The sequence below is a fragment of the Camelus dromedarius genome, unplaced genomic scaffold, assembly GCF_036321535.1.
Source record: "Camelus dromedarius isolate mCamDro1 unplaced genomic scaffold, mCamDro1.pat HAP1_SCAFFOLD_198, whole genome shotgun sequence".
NCBI lineage: Eukaryota > Metazoa > Chordata > Mammalia > Artiodactyla > Camelidae > Camelus > Camelus dromedarius.
Genome location: NW_026989822.1, coordinates 1,915,873 through 1,928,297, shown reverse-complemented (window position 1 = coordinate 1,928,297; position 12,425 = coordinate 1,915,873).

The window sequence follows — 12,425 nt, the reverse complement described above, 5'->3', positions numbered from 1 at the left end:
ACTGTGTTTCCCAGTGCAGGTTTGAATCTCAAGCAGTTTTCACTGTAAAAAATAGTTGGAGCTAGTACCTCCCCATATATATGTATGGAATGGTGTTTGCAACTGAAAAGAAACTTTGTATTCCCAACAAGCTAGGTGAAGGACGGCTTTCACACACACTTATCTCTCAGAACTGAGCATGTGGAGGGAAGTTCATTCATCTAGCACAAACGGAATGGATACCAAGGGAAAATTTTACTCTGGTTTTTCACAGTGTTTCTTAGTGCCGGATTGAAGTTCATGCAGTTTTCACTGTAAAACATAGTTGGAGCTAGTACCTCCACATATATATGTATGGAGTGGAGTTTGCAACTGAAAAGAATCTTTGTGTTCCCAACTAACTAGGTGAAGGACAGCTTTCAAACACACTTATCTCTCAGAACTGAGCATGTGGAGAGACGTTAGTTCATCTAGCACAAATGGAACGGGTTGCAGGAGAAACTATTACTCTGGAATCTCAGTGTGTTTCCTAGTGCCGGTTTGAATTTCCTGCAGTTTTCACTGTAAAATCGAGTTGGAGCTAGTACCGCCACATATATATGTATGGAGTGGAGTTTGCAACTGAAAAGAATCTTTGTGTTCCCAACAACCTAGGTGAAGGACAGCTTTCAAACACACTTATCTCTCAAAACTGAGCATGTGGAGAGACGATCGTTCATCTAGCACAAATGGAACGGGTTGCAGGAGAAACTTTTACTCTGGAATCTCAGTGTGTTTCCTAGTGCCGGTTTGAAATTCATGCAGTTTTCACTGTAAAACATATTTGGAGATATAACCTCCCCATATAAATGTATGGAGTGGAGATTCCAACTGAAAAGAAACTTTGTGTTCCCAACAAGCTAGGTGAAGGACGGCTTTCACACACACTTATCTCTCAGAACTGAACATGTGGAGAGAATTTCGTTCATCTAGCAAAAGGGAACGGGTTGTAGGAGAAACATTTACTCTGGATTCTCATTGTGTTTCCTAGTGCCGGTATGAAGTTCCTGCAGTTTTGACGGTAAAACCGTCGTGGAGCTAGTACCTCCCCATATATATGTATGGGGTGGAGTTTGCAACTGAGAAAAACTTTGTGTTCCCATCTTGCTAGGTGAAGGACAGCTTTCAAACACAATTATCTCTCAGAATTGAGCATGTGGAGAGACGTTGGTTCATCTAGCACAAAGGAACAGATAGAAAGGTAAACTTTTACTCTGGTTTTTCAATGTGTTTCCTAGTGCCGGTTTGAAGTTCATGCAGTTTTCACTGTAAAACATAGTTGGAGCTCGTACCTCCCCATATATATGTATGGAGTGGAGTTTGCAAATGAAAAGGAACTTTGTGTTCCCAACAAGCTAGGTGAAGGACGGCTTTCACACACACTTATCTCTCAGAACTGAGCATGTGGAGAGTCGTTCGTTCATCTAGCACAAAGGGAACGGGTTGCAGGAGAAACTTTTACTCTGGTTTCTCAGTCTGTTTCCTAGTGCCGGTTTGAAGATCCTGCAGTTTTCACTGTAAAACCGAGTTGGAGCTCGTACATACCCATATATATGTATGGAGTGGAGTTTGCAAATGAAAAGAAACTTTGTGTTCCCAACAAGCTAGTTGAAGGACGGCTTTCACATCCACATATCTCTCAGAACTGAGCATGTGGAGAGACGTTCGTTCATCTAGCACAAAGGGAACGTGTTGCAGGGGGAACTTTAACTCTGGCTTCTCAGTCTGTTTCCTAGTGCCGGTTTGAAGTTCCTGCAGTTTTCACTGTAAAACTGAGTTGGAGCTAGTACCTCCCGATATATATGTAAGGAGTGGAATTTGCAACTGAAAAGGAAATTTGTGTTCCCAACAAGCTAGGTGAAGGACTGCTTTCACACACACTTATCCCTCAGAACTGAGCATGTGGATAGTCGTTCGTTCATCTACCACAAAGGGAACGGGTTGCAGGAGAAACTTTTACTCTGTTTTCTCAGTCTGTTTCCTAGTGCCGGTTTGAAGTTCCTGCAGTTTTCACTGTAAAACCGAGTTGGAGCTAGTACCTACCTATATATATGTATGGAGTGGAGTATACAAATGAAAAGGAACTTTGTGCTCCCAACAAGCTAGGTGAAGGACGGCTTTCACACACACTTATCTCTCAGAACTGAGCATGTGGAGAGTCGTTCGTTCATCTAGCACAAAGGGAATGGGTTGCAGGAGAAACTTTTTCTCTGGTTTCTAAGTGTGTTTTCTAGTGCCGGTTTGAAGCTCCTGCAATTTTCACGGTAAAACCGAGAGGGAGCTAGTACCTCCCCATATATATGTATGGGCTGGAGTATGCAAGTGAAAAGAAACTTTGTGTTCCCAATAAGAAATTTGAAGGACGGCTTTCACACAAAATTATCTCTCAGAACTGAGCATGTGGAGAGAAGTTCATTCATCTAGCACAAACGGAATGGATACCAAGGGAAACTTTTACTCTGGTTTTTCACAGTGTTTCTTAGTGCCGGATTGAAGTTCATGCAGTTTTCACTGTAAAACATAGTTGGAGCTAGTACCTCCACATATATATGTATGGAGTGGAGTTTGCAACTGAAAAGAATCTTTGTGTTCCCAACAACCTAGGTGAAGGACAGCTTTCAAACACACTTTTCTCTCAGAACTGAGCATGTGGAGAGACGTTCTTTCATCTAGCACAAATGGAACGGGTTGCAGGAGAAACTTTTACTCTGGAATCTCAGTGTGTTTCCTAGTGCCGGTTTGAATTTCCTGCAGTTTTCACTGTAAAATCGAGTTGGAGCTAGTACCGCCACATATATATGTATGGAGTGAAGTTTGCAACTGAAAAGAATCTTTGTGTTCCCAACAACCTAGGTGAAGGACAGCTTTCAAACACACTTATCTCTCAGAACTGAGCATGTGGAGAGACGATCGTTCATCTAGCACAAATGGAACGGGTTGCAGGAGAAACTTTTACTCTGGAATCTCAGTGTGTTTCCTAGTGCCGGTTTGAAGTTCATGCAGTTTTCACTGTAAAACATATTTGGAGATATAACCTCCCCATATAAATGTATGGAGTGGAGATTCCAACTGAAAAGAAACTTTGTGTTCCCAACAAGCTAGGTGAAGGACAGCTTTCACACACACTTATCTCTCAGAACTGAACATGTGGAGAGAATTTCGTTCATCTAGCAAAAGGGAACGGGTTGTAGGAGAAATTTTACTCTGGATTCTCATTGTGTTTCCTAGTGCCGGTATGAAGTTCCTGCAGTTTTGACATTAAAACCGTCGTGGAGCTAGTACCTCCCCATATATATGTATGGGGTGGAGTTTGCAACTGAGAAAAACTTTGTGTTCCCATCTTGCTAGGTGAAGGACAGCTTTCAAACACAATTATCTCTCAGAATTGAGCATGTGGAGAGACGTTGGTTCATCTAGCACAAAGGAACAGATAGAAAGGTAAACTTTTACTCTGGTTTTTCAATGTGTTTCCTAGTGCCGGTTTGAAGTTCATGCAGTTTTCACTGTAAAACATAGTTGGAGCTCGTACCTCCCCATATATATGTATGGAGTGGAGTTTGCAAATGAAAAGGAACTTTGTGTTCCCAACAAGCTAGGTGAAGGACGGCTTTCACACACACTTATCTCTCAGAACTGAGTATGTGGAGAGTCGTTCGTTCATCTAGCACAAAGGGAACGGGTTGCAGGAGAAACTTTTACTCTGGTTTCTCAGTCTGTTTCCTAGTGCCGGTTTGAAGTTCCTGCAGTTTTCACTGTAAAACCGAGTTGGAGCTCGTACATACCCATATATATGTATGGAGTGGAGTTTGCAAATGAAAAGAAACTTTGTGTTCCCAATAAGAAATTTGAAGGACGGCTTTCACACAAAATTATCTCTCAGAACTGAGCATGTGGAGAGAAGTTCATTCATCTAGCACAAACGGAATGGATACCAAGGGAAACTTTTACTCTGGTTTTTCACAGTGTTTCTTAGTGCCGGATTGAAGTTCATGCAGTTTTCACTGTAAAACATAGTTGGAGCTAGTACCTCCACATATATATGTATGGAGTGGAGTTTGCAACTGAAAAGAATCTTTATGTTCCCAACAACCTAGGTGAAGGACAGCTTTCAAACACACTTATCTCTCAGAACTGAGCATGTGGAGAGACGTTCTTTCATCTTGCACAAATGGAACGGGTTGCAGGAGAAACTTTTACTCTGGAATCTCAGTGTGTTTCCTAGTGCCGGTTTGAATTTCCTGCAGTTTTCACTGTAAAATCGAGTTGGAGCTAGTACCGCCACATATATATGTATGGAGTGGAGTTTGCAACTGAAAAGAATCTTTGTGTTCCCAACAACCTAGGTGAAGGACAGCTTTCAAACACACTTATCTCTCAGAACTGAGCATGTGGAGAGACGATCGTTCATCTAGCACAAAGGGAACGGATAGCAAGGGAAACTATTACTATGTTTGTCAATTTGTTTCCTAGTGCCGCTTTGAAGTTGCTGCAGTTTTCACTGTAAAAACGAGATGGAGTTTGTACCTCCCCATATATATGTATGGAGTGGAGTATGCAACTGAAAAGAAACATTGTGTTCCTAACAAGCTAGGTGAAGGAAGGCTTTCACAAAAACTTATCTCTCAGAACTTAGCATGTGGAGAGACGTTCGTTCATCTAGCACAAAGGGAACGGGTTGCAGGAGAAACGTTAACTCTGGTTTATCAGTGTGTTTCCTAGTGCCGGTTTGAAGTTCCTGCAGTTTTCACGGTAAAACCGATTTGGAGCTAGCACCTCCCCATATATATGTATGGAGTGGAGTATGCAACTAAAAAGAAACTTTGTGTTCAGAATAAGTTAGGTGAAGAACGGCTTTCACACACACTTATATCTCAGAACTGAGCATGTGCAGGGACGTTCGTTCATCTAGCACAAGGGAACCGACAGCAATTGAAACTTTTACTCTGATTTTTCACTGTGTTTCCCAGGGACGGTTTGAAGTTCAAGCAGTTTTCACTGTAAAACATAGTTGGAGCTAGTACCTCCCCATATAAATGTATGGAGAGGATTTGGCAACTGAAAAGAATCTCTGTGTTCTCAACAATCTAACTGAAGTACGGCCTTCACACACACTTATCTCTCAAAACTTAGCATGTGGAGAGAAGTACGTTCATCTAGCACAAATGGAACGGGTAGCAGGAGAAACTATTACTCTGGTTTCTCACTGTGTTTCCTAGGGCCGGTTTGATGTTCCTGCAATTTTCACTGTAAAACCGTGTTGGAGCTGGTACCAACGCATATATATGTATGGAGTGAAGTTTGCAACTGAAAAGAAACTTTGTGTTCCCAACAAGCTAGGTGAAGGACGGCTTTCAAACACATTTATCTCTCAGAACTGAGCATGTGGAGAGACATTCGTTCATCTAGCACAAAGGGAATGATTTGCAGGAGAAACTTTTACTCTGGATTCTCCGTCTGTTTCCTAGTGCCGGTTTGAAGTTCCTGCAGTTTTCAGTGCAAAACCGAGCTGGGTCTAGTAACTCCCCATATATATGTATGGAGTGGAGTATGCAAGTGAAAAGAAACTTTGTGTTCCCAATAATATAGTTGAAGGACGGCCTTCACACACACTTATCTCTCAGAAATTAGCATGTGGAGAGAAGTACGTTCATCTAGCACAAATGGAACGGGTTGCAGGAGAAACTTTTACTCTGGTTTCTCAGTCTGTTTCCTAGTGCCGGTTTGAAGTTCATGCAGTTTTCACTTTAAAAAAAAGTTGGAGCTAGTACCTCCACATATATATGTATGGAGAGGAGTTTGCAACTGAAAAGAAAGTTTGTTTTCCCAACAAGCTAGGTGAAGGACGGCTTTCACACACACTTATCTCTCAGAACTGAGCATGTGGAGAGACGTTCGTTCATCTAGCACAAAGGGAATGAATAGCAAAGGAAACTATTACTCTGGTTTTTCAATATGTTACCTAGTGCCGCTTTGAAGTTCCTGCAGTTTTCACTGTAAAACCGAGTTGGAGCTAGTACCTTCCCATATATATGTATGGAGTAGAGTTTGCAAATGAAAAGAAACTTTGTGTTCTCAACATGCTAACTGAAATACGGCTTTCACACACACTTATCTCTCAGAACTGAGCATGTGGAGAGACGTTCGTTCATCTAGCACAAAGGGAATGATTTGCAGGAGAAACATTTACTCTGGTTTCTCCGTCTGTTTCCTAGTGCCGGGTTGAAGTTCCTAAATTTTTCAGTGTAAAATTGAGGTGGGTCTATTAACCCCCATATATATGTATGGAGTGGAGTATGCAACTGAAAAGAAACTTTGTTTTCCCAACAAGCTAGGTGAAGGACGGCTTTCACACACACTTATCTCTCAGAACTTAGCATGTGGAGAGACGTTCGTTTATCTAGCACAAAGGGAACGGGTTGCAGGAGAAACTTTTACTGTGGTTTCTCAGTGTGTTTAATAGTGCCGGTTTGAAGTTCCTGCAGTTTTCACTGTAAAACCGTGTTTGAGCTGGTACCACCCCACATATATGTATGGAGTGGAGTTTGCAACTGAAAAGAAACTTTGTGTTCCCAAAAAGCTAGGTGAAGGACGGCTTTCAACACACTTATCTCTCAGAACTGAGCATGTGGAGAGACGTTCGTTCACCTAGCAAAAATGGAACGGGTTGCAGGAGATACTTTTACTCTGGTTTCTCACTGTGTTTCCTAGTGCCATTTTGAAGCTCCTGTAATTATCACGGTAAAACCGAGTTGGAGCTAGTACATCCCCATATATTTGTATGGGGTGGAGTATGCAACTGAAAAGAAACTTTGTGTTCCCAATAAGGTAGGTGAAGGATGGCTTTCACACACATTTATCTCTCAGAACTGAGCATGTGGAGGGACGTTCGTTCATCTAGCACAAGGGAACCGACAGCAAGGGAAACATTTACTCTGATTTTTCACTATGTTTCCCAGGGCCGGTTTGAAGTTCAAGCAGTTTACACTGTAAAACATACTTGGAGCTAGTACCTCCCCATATATATGTATGGAGTGGAATTGGCAACTGAAAAGAATCTTTTTGTTCTCAACAATCTAACTGAAGTACGGCCTTCACACACACTTATCTCTCAGAACTTAGCATGTGGAGAGAAGTACTTTCATCTAGCACAAATGGAACGGGTAGCAGGAGAAAGTATTACTCTGGTTTCTCACTGTGTTTCCTAGTGCCGGTTTGGAGTTCCTGCAGTTTTCACGGTAAAACCGTGTTGGAGCTAGTACCTCCCCATATATATGTATGGAGTGGAGTATGCAACTGAAAACAAACTTGGTGTTCCCAATAAGCTAGGTGAAGGACGGCTTTCAAACACAATAATCTCTCAGATCTCAGCATGTGGAGAGACGTTCGTTCATCTAGCTCAAAGGGAACGAATAGCAAAGGAAACTATTACTCTGGTTTTTCAATGTGTTACCTAGTGCCGCTTTGAAGTTGCTGCAGTTTTCACTGTAAAACCGAGTTGGTGCTAGTACCTTCCCATATATATGTATGGAGTAGAGTTTGCAAATGAAAAGAAACTTTGTGTTCTCAAAAAGCTAATTGAAATACGGCTTTCACACACACTTATCTCTCAGAAATGAGCATGTGGAGAGAAGTTCGTTCATCTAGCACAAAGGGAATGATTTGCAGGAGAAACTTTTACTCTGGTTTCTCCGTCTGTTTCCTAGTGCCGGTTTGAAGATCCTGCAGTTTTCAGTGTAAAATTGATGTGGGTCTAGTAACCCCCCATATATATGTATGGAGTGGGGTATGCAACTGAAAAGAAACTTTGTGTTCCCAACAAGCTAGGTGAAGGACGTCTTTCAACACACTTTTCTCTCAGAACTGAGCATGTGGAGAGAATTTCGTTCATCTAGCAGAAAGGGAACGTGTTGCAGGAGAAACATTTACTCTGGTTTCTCAGTGTGTTTTCTAGTACCGGTTTGAATTTCCTGCAGTTTTCACCGTAAAACCGAGTTAGAGTTAGAACCTCCCCATATATATGTATGGAGTGGTGTATGCAAATGAAAAGAAACTTTGTATTCCTAGTAAGGTAGGTGAAGGACGGCTTTCACACACAATTAACTCTCAGAACTGAGCATGTGGAGAGACGTTCGTTCATGTAGCCCAAAGGGAACCGACAGCAAGAGAAACTTTTCCTCTAGTTTTTCACTGTGTTTCCCAGTGCCGGTTTGAATCTCAAGCTGTTTTCACTGTAAAACATAGTTGGAGCTAGTACCTCCCCATATATATGTATGGAATGGTGTTTGCAACTGAAAAGAAACTTTGTATTCCCAACAAGCTAGGTGAAGGACGGCTTTCACACACACTTATCTCTCAGAACTGAGCATGTGGAGAGAATTTCGTTCATCTAGCACAAAGGGAACGGGTTGCAGGAGAAACATTTACTCTGGTTTCTAAGTGTGTTTCCTAGTGCCGGTTTGAATCTCCTGCAATTTTCATGGTAAAACCGAGTTGGAGCTAGTACCTCCCCATATATATGTATGGGCTGGAGTATGCAAGTGAAAAGAAACTTTGTGTTCCCAATAAGAAATTTGAAGGACGGCTTTCACACAAAATTATCTCTCAGATCTGAGCATGTGGAGAGAAGTTCATTCATCTAGCACAAACGGAATGGATAACAAGGGAAATATTTACTATGGTTTTTCACAGTGTTTCTTAGTGCCGGATTGAAGTTCATGCAGTTTTCACTGTAAAACATAGTTGGAGCTAGTACCTCCACATATATATGTATGGAGTGGAGTTTGCAACTGAAAATAATCTTTGTGTTCCCAACAACCTAGGTGAAGGACGGCTTTCAAACACACTTATCTCTCAGAACTGAGCATGTGGAGAGACGTTCGTTCATCTAGCACAAATGGAACGTGTTGCAGGGGAAACTTTTACTCTGGAATCTCACTGTGTTTCCTAGTGCTGGTTTGAATTTCCTGCAGTTTTCACCGTAAAATCGAGTTGGAGCTAGTACAGCCCCATATATATGTATGGAGTGGAGTATGCAACTGAAAAGAAACTTTGTGTTCCCAGTAAGGTAGGTGAAAGTTGGCTTTCACACACAATTATCTCTCAGAACTGAGCATGTGGAGGGACGTTCGTTCATCTAGCACGAAGGGAACGGGTTGTAGGAGAAACATTTACTCTGGATTATCATTGTGTTTCCTAGTGCCGGTATGAATTTCCTGCAGTTTTGACGGTAAAACCGTGGTGGAGCTAGTACCTCCACATATATATGTATGGGGTGGATTTTGCAACAGAAAAAAACTTTGTTTTCCCAACAAGCTAGGTGAAGGACAGCTTTCAAACACAATTATATCTCAGAATTGAGCATGTGGAGAGACGTTCGTTCATCTAGCACAAAGGAACAGATTGAAAGGTAAACTTTTACTCTGGTTTTTCAATGTGTTTCCTAGTGCCGGTTTGAAGTTCATGCAGTTTTCACTGTAAAACATAGTTGGAGATAGTACCTCCCCATATATATGTATGGAGTGGAGTTTCCAACTGAAAAGAAACTTTGTGTTCCCAACAATCTAGGTGAAAGATGCTTTCACACACACTTATCTCTCAGAAACGAGCATGTGGAGAGACGTTCGTTCATCTAGCACAAAGGGAACGGGTTGCAGGAGAAACTTTTACTCTGGTTTCTCAGTGTGTTTCCTAGTGCCGGTTTGATGTTCCTGCAGTTTTCACTGTAAAACCGAGTTGGAGCTGATACCACCCCATATATATGTATTCAGTGGACTTTGCAAAGGAAAAGAATGTATGTGTTCCCAACAAGCTAGGTGAAGGACGGCTTTCACACACACATATCTCTCAGAACTGAGCATGTGGAGAGACGTTCGTTCATCTAGCACCAAGGGAACGGGTTGCAGTTGAAACTTTTACTCTGGTTTCTCAGTCTGTTTCCTAGTGCCGATTTGAAGTTCCTGCAGTTTTCACGGTAAAACAGAGTTGGAGCTAATATCTCCCCATATATATGTATGGGTGGGAGTATGCAACTGAAAAGAAAATTTTTATTCACATTAAGCTAGGAGAAGGACGGCTTTCACACACAATTATCTCTCAGAATTGAGCATGTAGAGAGACGTTCGTTCATCTATCACAAAGGGAATGATTTACAGGAGAAAATTTTACACTGGTTTCTCAGTGTGTTTCCTACTGTCGGTTTGAAGTTCCTGCATATTTCACGGTAAAACCGGTTTTCTAGCTAGTACTTCCCCATATATATGTATGGAGTAGAGTTTGCCACTGAAAAGACACTTTGTGTTCTCAACAAGCTTGGTGAAGTACGGCTTTCACAAACACTTATCTCCCAGAACTGAGCATGTGGAGAGAATTTCGTCCATCTAGCACAAAGGGAATGATTTGCAGGAGAAACTTTTACTCTGGTTTCTCCGTCTGTTTCCTAGTGCCGGTTTGAAGTTCCTGCAGTTTTCAGTGTAAAATTGATGTGGGTCTAGTAACCCCCCATATATATGTATGGAGTGGGGTATGCAACTGAAAAGAAACTTTGTGTTCCCAACAAGCTAGGTGAAGGACGTCTTTCAACACACTTTTCTCTCAGAACTGAGCATGTGGAGAGAATTTCGTTCATCTAGCAGAAAGGGAACGTGTTGCAGGAGAAACATTTACTCTGGTTTCTCAGTGTGTTTTCTAGTACCGGTTTGAATTTCCTGCAGTTTTCACCGTAAAACCGAGTTAGAGTTAAACCTCCCCATATATATGTATGGAGTGGTGTATGCAAATGAAAAGAAACTTTGTATTCCTAGTAAGGTAGGTGAAGGACGGGTTTCACACACAATTATCTCTCAGAACTGAGCATGTGGAGAGACGTTCGTTCATGTAGCCCAAAGGGAACCGACAGCAAGAGAAACTTTTCCTCTAGTTTTTCACTGTGTTTCCCAGTGCCGGTTTGAATCTCAAGCTGTTTTCACTGTAAAACATAGTTGGAGCTAGTACCTCCCCATATATATGTATGGAGTGGAGTTTGCAACTGAAAATAATCTTTGTGTTCCCAACAACCTAGGTGAAGGACGGCTTTCAAACACACTTATCTCTCAGAACTGAGCATGTGGAGAGACGTTCGTTCATCTAGCACAAATGGAACGTGTTGCAGGGGAAACTTTTACTCTGGAATCTCACTGTGTTTCCTAGTGCTGGTTTGAATTTCCTGCAGTTTTCACCATAAAATCGAGTTGGAGCTAGTACAGCCCCATATATATGTATGGAGTGGAGTATGCAACTGAAAAGAAACTTTGTGTTCCCAGTAAGGTAGGTGAAAGTTGGCTTTCACACACAATTATCTCTCAGAACTGAGCATGTGGAGGGACGTTCGTTCATCTAGCACGAAGGGAACGGGTTGTAGGAGAAACATTTACTCTGGATTATCATTGTGTTTCCTAGTGCCGGTATGAATTTCCTGCAGTTTTGACGGTAAAACCGTGGTGGAGCTAGTACCTCCACATATATATGTATGGGGTGGATTTTGCAACAGAAAAAAACTTTGTTTTCCCAACAAGCTAGGTGAAGGACAGCTTTCAAACACAATTATATCTCAGAATTGAGCATGTGGAGAGACGTTCGTTCATCTAGCACAAAGGAACAGATTGAAAGGTAAATTTTTACTCTGGTTTTTCAATGTGTTTCCTAGTGCCGGTTTGAAGTTCATGCAGTTTTCACTGTAAAACATAGTTGGAGATAGTACCTCCCCATATATATGTATGGAGTGGAGTTTCCAACTGAAAAGAAACTTTGTGTTCCCAACAATCTAGGTGAAAGATGCTTTCACACACACTTATCTCTCAGAAACGAGCATGTGGAGAGACGTTCGTTCATCTAGCACAAAGGGAACGGGTTGCAGGAGAAACTTTTACTCTGGTTTCTCAGTGTGTTTCCTAGTGCCGGTTTGATGTTCCTGCAGTTTTCACTGTAAAACCGAGTTGGAGCTGATACCACCCCATATATATGTATTCAGTGGACTTTGCAAAGGAAAAGAATGTATGTGTTCCCAACAAGCTAGGTGAAGGACGGCTTTCACACACACATATCTCTCAGAACTGAGCATGTGGAGAGACTTCCGTTCATCTAGCACCAAGGGAACGGGTTGCAGCTGAAACTTTTACTCTGGTTTCTCAGTCTGTTTCCTAGTGCCGATTTGAAGTTCCTGCAGTTTTCACGGTAAAACAGAGTTGGAGCTAATATCTCCCCATATATATGTATGGGTGGGAGTATGCAACTGAAAAGAAAATTTTTATTCACAATAAGCTAGGAGAAGGACGGCTTTCACACACAATTATCTCTCAGAATTGAGCATGTAGAGAGACGTTCGTTCATCTATCACAAAGGGAATGATTTACAGGAGAAAATTTTACACTGGT